Source organism: Curcuma longa, chromosome 5 (assembly GCF_044706935.1).
Source record: "Curcuma longa cultivar G26 ecotype Majalengka, Jawa Barat chromosome 5, ITB_CL_G26_1.1, whole genome shotgun sequence".
In the NCBI taxonomy this organism is placed as follows: domain Eukaryota; kingdom Viridiplantae; phylum Streptophyta; class Magnoliopsida; order Zingiberales; family Zingiberaceae; genus Curcuma; species Curcuma longa.
The window spans coordinates 986672-995178 of NC_133865.1; positions in this window are offsets into that span (position 1 = coordinate 986672).

The window sequence follows — 8507 nt, forward strand, 5'->3', positions numbered from 1 at the left end:
ATGTTTGATAATTAAAAGGTACATTGTGATAATTAATTTTATTATTTAATTTTGAATTTTTGTTTGTGAAATTATCAATTTTAGGATTTATCTTGTTGGAGTTTGAATTTTTCTTATTATCAGAATTATCTTGAATTTTTAATTTCGAATTTTTGAGTAAAATTGAATTATTCAATTTATCTTGATGATTATTAATTTTATTTTGTTTAGTTGAATTATTAATAATTTTCGGAATTATTAAATTATTTAAAGTTGATTTATTATTTTTTATTTATTTGGGATAAGTCTAAATTAATTAAATTCGAATTATTAATAATTGAATTAGTAACATTTGAATTAGTTAAATTATTTATTTAATTAGATATTTATTATTTGAAGGATCTAGATTTGAATTTTTCAAGTTTAGATTTAGAATTATTTAAATTTAAACTATTTAAATTATTATCTAATATTTTTAAATCTGACTTTTTCAAATTTGAATTAATCAAATTTGATTTAGTCAAATTTTTATTTGAATTTTTTAATTTTTCTAAATTTTTAGAAAATTTATCTAAATATGTAGAAACAGTAAATGTACCGTGGTCATGCAACCTAGGGGTATTTTCGTAATTTAACTGACTTACCGGAATCGCTTCCCCCAATTCTGATTTTTTCACCGTCTTCCTCTCCCGGCATCGGTTCTTGTAGTGTCCTGTTTTCGGCACTTGAAGCACTGGATGTGTTCTTTGTTCCTCCGGGCTCCTGGCATCGGTTGCTCCTTTGCCGCCGGTGGTGCCGTCCGAATCTTTCGAGTAGATTGTAGGATCGTGTACGCGCTAGAGGGGGGGTGAATAGCGCGTGTCGCTTTTTCAGATTCGTTCGTTTACTATCAAAACTAAGCAGCGGAATTAGAAAACAAAAGCAGAGGGACTCGCGGATTTTTACTTGGTTCCTAACCCCCCAGGGTTAGTACGTCCAAGGCCTAATTCGGGAGGCGCCCGTCCACTAGTGGTCTCCTTTCCGAACGGCGTTCGGAGGCGGAGCAACCCGTCTTACAGTCCAATCAAAACAGAATAAATGAAAAGCAGGAAGTAATAACAATAAATTAAAAGCAAACTTCTTGTAGTCGATCCGGAAGTCCTGAGCGTCGTGCACCCTTTCTGGATCTTCCCCGGCTGCAAGAACTTGGCCTCGTAGCGTTCGGTAGCGTCTCTTGTCAGAAGGCGGATGATAGAATTGATGCTCTGTGGATGCTGCTCGAAGGCTGCTTTTATAGGCCGCCTGAGTCGACTCAGAAGCCCATCTGGGTCGACTCCAGCCTGCGTGGCAGATAGAACTTTATCTCCTCTTCGCTTATCTCCTCTGAGTCGACTCAACTCGCATTCTGGGTCGACTCCAGTCTCGGTGGCGGCAGCGACGATCAAGCTTTGACTCTGGGTCGACTCACAAGCCAATCTGGGTCGACTCCAGGCTGATTTGGCAGAAAACCTTCCTTCTTGTCGTTACTTGCTGCCTGGGTCGACTCAAGTGCCATTCTGAGTCGACTCCAGCCGGAATCCGAGAAAACTCAAAAGACCATTTTTGTAGATCTCTGAAAGGGCTTTCCAACGCATCCAAGTTTGCCTCGTTTCGAGTCCCGAGTCAAAAGTTATGGCTGTTTGAAGTTGACCCTGCATTATGATTCCTGCAAAACAAGCATTAATACAACCAAGCCAACCTAGCTTTACCTTGTGAGTCTAACTTCGGATTTCTCCCGAAATCCTGGGTTAGTCTAACCCACTCCATTCTGGAGAATTCGTGCCAACCAAGTCACCCAGACTTGTTGGACTTTTGCTCGGCTCTGTCGTTGCCCCCCAGGACTTGGAATGCAACTGATCCTCCTGATCAGTCCATTCTTCCACTGCAACTTGGTCCTCCTGACCAAGTCCAGTCCTTCTGCAACTTGGTCCTCCTGACCAAGTCCAGACTTGTGCCTGGTGCACGTTGACTCTGCCAAGACTTCTGCCTGATCCTCCAAACCAGGACTTTCCCTTTGCCTAGCCTACAACTAGGACTTTCCCTTGCCCAGCTTCACTCACCAGGACTTCCCTTGCCCAATCTTCCAGATTAGGACCGAGTCTAACCGATCTCTTCTCACTCACTTCCACACATCCAAACATCAAGTCCTGTTTGGATCAACCCTTGGTCAAACTGACCAGACCTAGGTGTATTGTCAAACATCGAAACACTAGGCAAGATCTTAGTGCATCTTGCACCAACTGATAAGGTAGGCTTGTGGTGCCGCGGCTTTGTCCATGAGGTAGGCTTATGATGCCGGGACCTTGTCACAAGGTAGGCATGTGATGCCGAGATCTCACTCTGAGGTAGGCATATGATGTTAGGACCTCGTGGTGAGGTAGGCTGGTGATGCCGAGATCTTGCCCTGAGGTAGGCATATGATGCTAGGACCTCGTGGTAAGGTAAGCCTGAGGTAGGCATGGATGCCGGGACCTTGCCATGAGGTCGGCTTATGATGTCATGAGGTCGGACCTATGCTTATCATGAGAGGACAGGATTTATTCATCGTTGACCCACGTGTTATAGCCCGTGGTAACCTCCAGGAGGTTTGCCTGAGATCCATGCGGATTTTGTGATGCTTAGGGGGGATTGGGTTATGAGCACGAGGTCCAGAGGAGATCGGTTGGTGTTGTAAGTCTAACGCTGATCTACTAGTGAGGTTGGTCAGGGAGTTCTATAAAGGATCGAGCTTAGTTATCAGTTCGGGTATGATGGGGTGCATTATTATTAAGGGATGTGGATGGCCCTCCATTTTATGAAGAGCTCATCTTGTATACCAAAGTGTATGCTGTTCTCTCGATGAGATCAACATTCCGCTGGATTATCGTTTGGTTTGAGGATAAGATACCTGTGCCAATAGGGGAGGGAGCTCGGACATTTTGCGTGAGGTCCGCACCTACTGTGCTAAGGGAGGAGCTGGCCTCCTAGGGAGGTTGACTTTCCCTACCTTCCTCTTGGCTTTGAGAAAATATTGCCCCGTGTCTACTCCGGGTTTCTTCTCCTTCCTCTACGTCACGTGTTTCTTCATCCCCAGGGATTATTTGCGCCGAATCAGATATAAATGAGTTTATATGATATTTAAATTTATTTTTATTATGATAATAACAAGATATGCATAAATGCCCCTAAAACATGAATATTTTTTGATATTTTATATTGTCACAATATCTCTTAATTGACATACTTCTAAAATTATTTTGATATCTCATAACAACATTATAAAATATTTAAAAAATTAAGACTAGTAAGACGGCATCAAAATAAATGGCGTTTATTGGTTATATTACTAAAATTTTAATATCACTAAAAATATATTATAAATGCATTTATATATGTTTTTAAATCTAATAGTTTACATTAAATCCATGTAGTCAAATTTGATTATTTGAAGTGTGATTGCACCAGCAAATTGATCACCACATACTCTAATCTTTTCGTATGTATGTGATGAAGTATCTATAGGTTTTAATATGACAAAGAAAAAAAGCACATGATTGTTATAGCCGCATATTAATCTTTCATCCTTTGGCTTACATCACATTGTCAACCTTGTCTTAGTTCAACATAAGTAGTATTCTTGCTTGCTTTGGCTAATCGATGCTTGACCTTAATCGATGCTTGATAAGGTCATCTATATACAATACATATTTACAAAAACATACTCACGATTAGTGGTATATGGATAGATGTTGTATATTTTATGATGTGTAGAAGGAGGCACTGGAGTGCATTTTCATCCAAGGTTTAAACGTTAGTCAGTTTTGGATAATGGCTATAGATGACACTGGCAAATATTGTGGAAAACAATAAGATAGTGACGCCAGTAGGTGGTTGCAAGCCCGACACATTGTAAGTCATCCATGATTCACTATGTATGGCCGACAAGGTACTGTAATACGTTTGATAGTGACTTTTTAGATGCAAAGTTGGTACTTAAGAAATCACAAACACATGTATATTGTATATTTGATACCTCAGATCTAATACTCCAGCAAACATAACATGAGCATGTATCTATGGTCAGTTATATATTTGTATATTTTTGATGATATATATATTTATCTTTTATAAAAAAAAATACATACTGGAGAACATCCCAACTTGACGTTTCTTGAGCAAAATCAACAGACCCTAAAAGTACATTCATGCTTGCATCAACACTCCTATAAATCCACTTCCACATTTTGCAAAGAAAAGGGAGCACCTTTTTCAATTAATTGCTAGCGCATTTCAACAAGATGTAGCTTCTACTTCTCGCCAAATGCATCTAATTCAAAACCCAACTAAAGTTCCTACAGAACTGTTCCTCGTCAATTTCTAACGTGCCCAGCAGGCTAAGCATGAAGCCAAAAAAGTCAACCCAGCCAGCTACTTTACTTCGTCCCCACGACTTCATGCTTCCAATGTTTGACCTCCTGTGAATCAAACCCCAAAAATCAGCACATTGTCACGCAAGATAAATTCATCAAACTTTTTGTCGAAGTGCTTAACAGGTTCGATTTAAATATGTCTTTGACAATGCCAGTAGGTCTTTCAATGAAGCAACATTGCACAGCAAGTCAACAAATGGAACTACATTCCATTCATTCCATTTCTTTATTCCGTTAGGATCCCACTTCTCTTCGCATCAAATTCAACTCCTGCTTCTCTATTTATACCCTTTTTCTTCCCATCCGAGTTTATACTATAATAAACTTTTAGGCCAAAACCTTCTTCCCCTTGGCAATGGCTTCCAAAGCTAAAGTCTCCGTCTTTGTATTTCTCATCCTCCTAATGTTCATTATCTTTCAGCGATCTGTGGCCACTCGAGGACTCAACATCAAAGAAAGCTCCTTTGCTAAACAAAAGAAGATCGTCGAAACCTTGACAGCGATCGTCTCAAGCTCAAAGATGATGTTGAAGGGGAAGGAGCCAATGGTGTTTGCTATGCTTCCTAGAGGATCTATGCCACCGTCAGGGCCAATTGGAGGCATTAATGACGATAATCCTTAAGTTTTGTTGGAAGAATGATTCATTCAATCCACGTACGCTAGAGAGATTATTTGATCAATCTCATATAAAAAAAAGAATATAAGATAAACTCTTTCTTTCAATGTCACCCAAATAAATAAAAATAAAGATTGTTAATGAAATAAGGTAATACATGCAATGCCAATTTTCCATTCCCTTTACTCGAGTTAATTTCCATTTTTTCCCTTCCTATTTGCTCTCTCGGATCAACAAATTAAAGCATGAGCGAAAACTTTATTTGATTGATTAGTCATTTGGATTATGCTTAATTCATATCGTATCCTTCTTAAGCAAAACTAAAACATAAGATGAACTTTATACACCATATAGCTTCACTCTAGTGTGGAGCACAACCCATCCACCCAAGCAAACTGAGAGCATAAAAAGAGGGCAATTAGATGGCATGCATACCCTAGATTATATTTAGGGTTCCATGAAGAGGGGAGAAAGGGAGAGGAGAAGATGTTTATTTAGGTGGATAGATGGAGGAAGCGAAACTTATATTCATTTTTTTCATAGAAATTGTTTTACCTAAATCAGAAAGTTGAAAGGGGAGGATTAAACACATGATGAAAATTCATTTTTATTATATTTTTCACAATTAACCATGATTTTCCACTAGCCATTGTTTGTCACTCGAGATTGTTAGTTTTCAATATTTGATAGGCATCTTTCTCAAGCATCACTTTTGATCATCATTGTACACTAATGACTGCCACTATTAGTCCAACTTAGGATCAGTAATAGATTGTAGAAGAGGGATATACATGAAACTTTTCATTCCTTCTCTTCTTGCTACTTATCCAAGTAAAAAGTTTGGATGCCCTCTCTCCCTGCCCCATTTCTCTTGCTACTCCTTTCTCCTTATATCGTAGGGGTAAAAGCTATATCTTATTTCAAGCATAGTCATCTTGCACTTATCTCCTAAATTAAGACAAAGACACTAAATGATGCGTTTCATGATCAAATTGGGTATTTGTTATGTTTGAAAAAATTAGCCAATTTTAAGAGGAATAAGGATTGGAAATTAGTCCCAACACGAGGATTTCTCAACAATTGGTACTCATTGGGTCACTACAAAAAAATAATTTTTAAGGATGAAAATTAGTGACAAAAATTTTTCATCACAAATTTGTAGCATATTTTACAATGAAAAATATTTTTGTGGCCAATTAGCGATAAATTTTGTGACGAAAAATTTTTTGTTACTAAATCTATATAACATAATAAATTCATCATAAATTTCGTTGCATAAAATATTTTTATCACAAAATTTATCGCCAATTTGCAATGAAAAAAATCTGTCATAAATTGGCGACAAATTAAATATTCATCGTAACTTTGCGATAATTTTTTTTCATCGCCAATTTGATGACGAATAGAGGCTTCGTCACCAATTTGACGACGAAAATTATATTCATTGATGTGCATTGGGTTCATAGTCGTATTTACGCTTTATTTGTACATCTTTCTGAGTTTATTGTTATATCTTATGTGCATTGCATCCCTTATCTGTGCATTTAGGCATATATCTTGCATTTCCTAGTTCGGAGATCTGCTCGTGTTTTTACTCGTTTCAGGGTGGAAAATGGAGCGAAATCGGGCAATTCGGAGTTACCATTGAAGACAAGGCAAGACAGGGCCGTGCCTCATAGGCACGGTGATAGCCTTCCGCAAGTGCACGGAATGTCGTCAAGTAATAAAAAGATCGAATCCACAGGGACCGTGGAACTACTTACTATACCTAGCACAAAAAGGTGGAGAGAATGTTGTTCATGAGTTGTGTGGGGGAGATGGGAGTGTTCTAAAGTGCTTAATCCTAAAAGTCAGAGAAAGGGATCGACTGTGACACTGATGGGTGAAGCGATCCTAGGATTTCGGACTCCTCAGAGAATGGATTAATCGACTTGGATCCTCTACCTTTCCTCAATAACTGTTCAATTGTAGGAATGTCAACCAAATTATCCAATTCAACCTCGTCAGGTATCCTCGAATTAAATCATTGGGTTTCTTACGTCACTCGCTATTGGTTCGAAACGGTTCTAGAAGCCCGGTTCAAGGTCTGCCCGTGTCACTCAGGCGCCCCGGAAATACTAAAAGAACCCTATCCCCTGTCACTGGATATCCTTTTACAGATCTCTCCCCAATAACGAATGACTGCTAACTATTCCTCATAAGAATTTAACTACGCATTAGGAAACCCCTCGGAACTCGCCCGGTTCAAGGTCTGCCCCTGTTACAAAGCGCCCCGGTATACGGCCTAATGATTCCCCAATTCATAGTAAATTCCTACCCTCATGGATTCACACACACACAAGTTATCATCAAGCACAAGCACAAATCCACAAGACAATGCACAGTTATATCATAGAAAACGGTAGATTAATCAAATCCAAATACAATCATCCATTACATCTGATTTATCCTACATCCTAGAATCTAGGGAAATCTACTCCATATCGAGGAGAATACAATCCAAAGGATAGAAGAAATACATCTTGTTCCCAAAGATAAACAAGGAAATGCAGGAAACTAGACTTATCTTCTTCCTCGGAGTGAAATCTCTGCGTAGATGGGATGAAGGTGGTCTGGAGCAGTCGGATCGGTGATGGATCGTCGAATCTCCCTCCGAAATAGGCGTCGGCGGCTCTAGAACAACTCCGGTGGCTCTCCAAAGTCTCCCCCCTCTGCTAGGTCTCATAAGAGACCTATTTATAGTGCAGGTTTCGTAGCAGCACGCCCCCGTGCACACGGCCGTGCCTGGGAGGCACGGCCCCGTGTGGGCGTCGGGCACGGGAGAAGGCACGGCCGTGCCTTTGGGGCACGGCCAGAAGCTGTGAAGCTCCTGTTCTGGGGCACGACCGTGCCTATTAGACACGGTCCAGACTTGTCTTCTCCTCGGTTGCTGGACACGGCCGTGTCTAGGGGGCACGGCCTGCTGCTTGGATTCTTCTGTTCTGGCACACGGCCGTGCCTGGAAGGCACGGCCAGAAGCAGTGGCTAACTCATGATGAAGGCACGACCGTGCTTTTGAGGCACGGCCATGACTTGGCTTGTGTCTGTTTTGAAGCACGGGTGTGCTTATGAGGCACGGCCTCAAACTGCTGCTGAGGGGATTTTGGCACGGCCCGTGCTTGAGAGGCACGGCCCTAGGTTGTTGATCTTCTGTTTAGGCACACGCCCGTGCCCATTGAACACGGCCTGAAGTTGAGTAGACACGGCCGTGCCTATGAGGCACGACCCTGTCTTGCCTGATCTTCAATGATGCTCCGTTTTGCCCATTTTCGCTCTATTTTCCACCCTGAAACATATAAAAGCACGAGCAGATCTCCGAACTAGGAAATGCAAGATACGTGTCTAATTACATAAATAAGGGATGCAATATGCATAAGAATTTAACAATAAACTCAGAAACATGTGCAAATAAAGCCTAGAAACAAGTATACATCCTACGCACATCA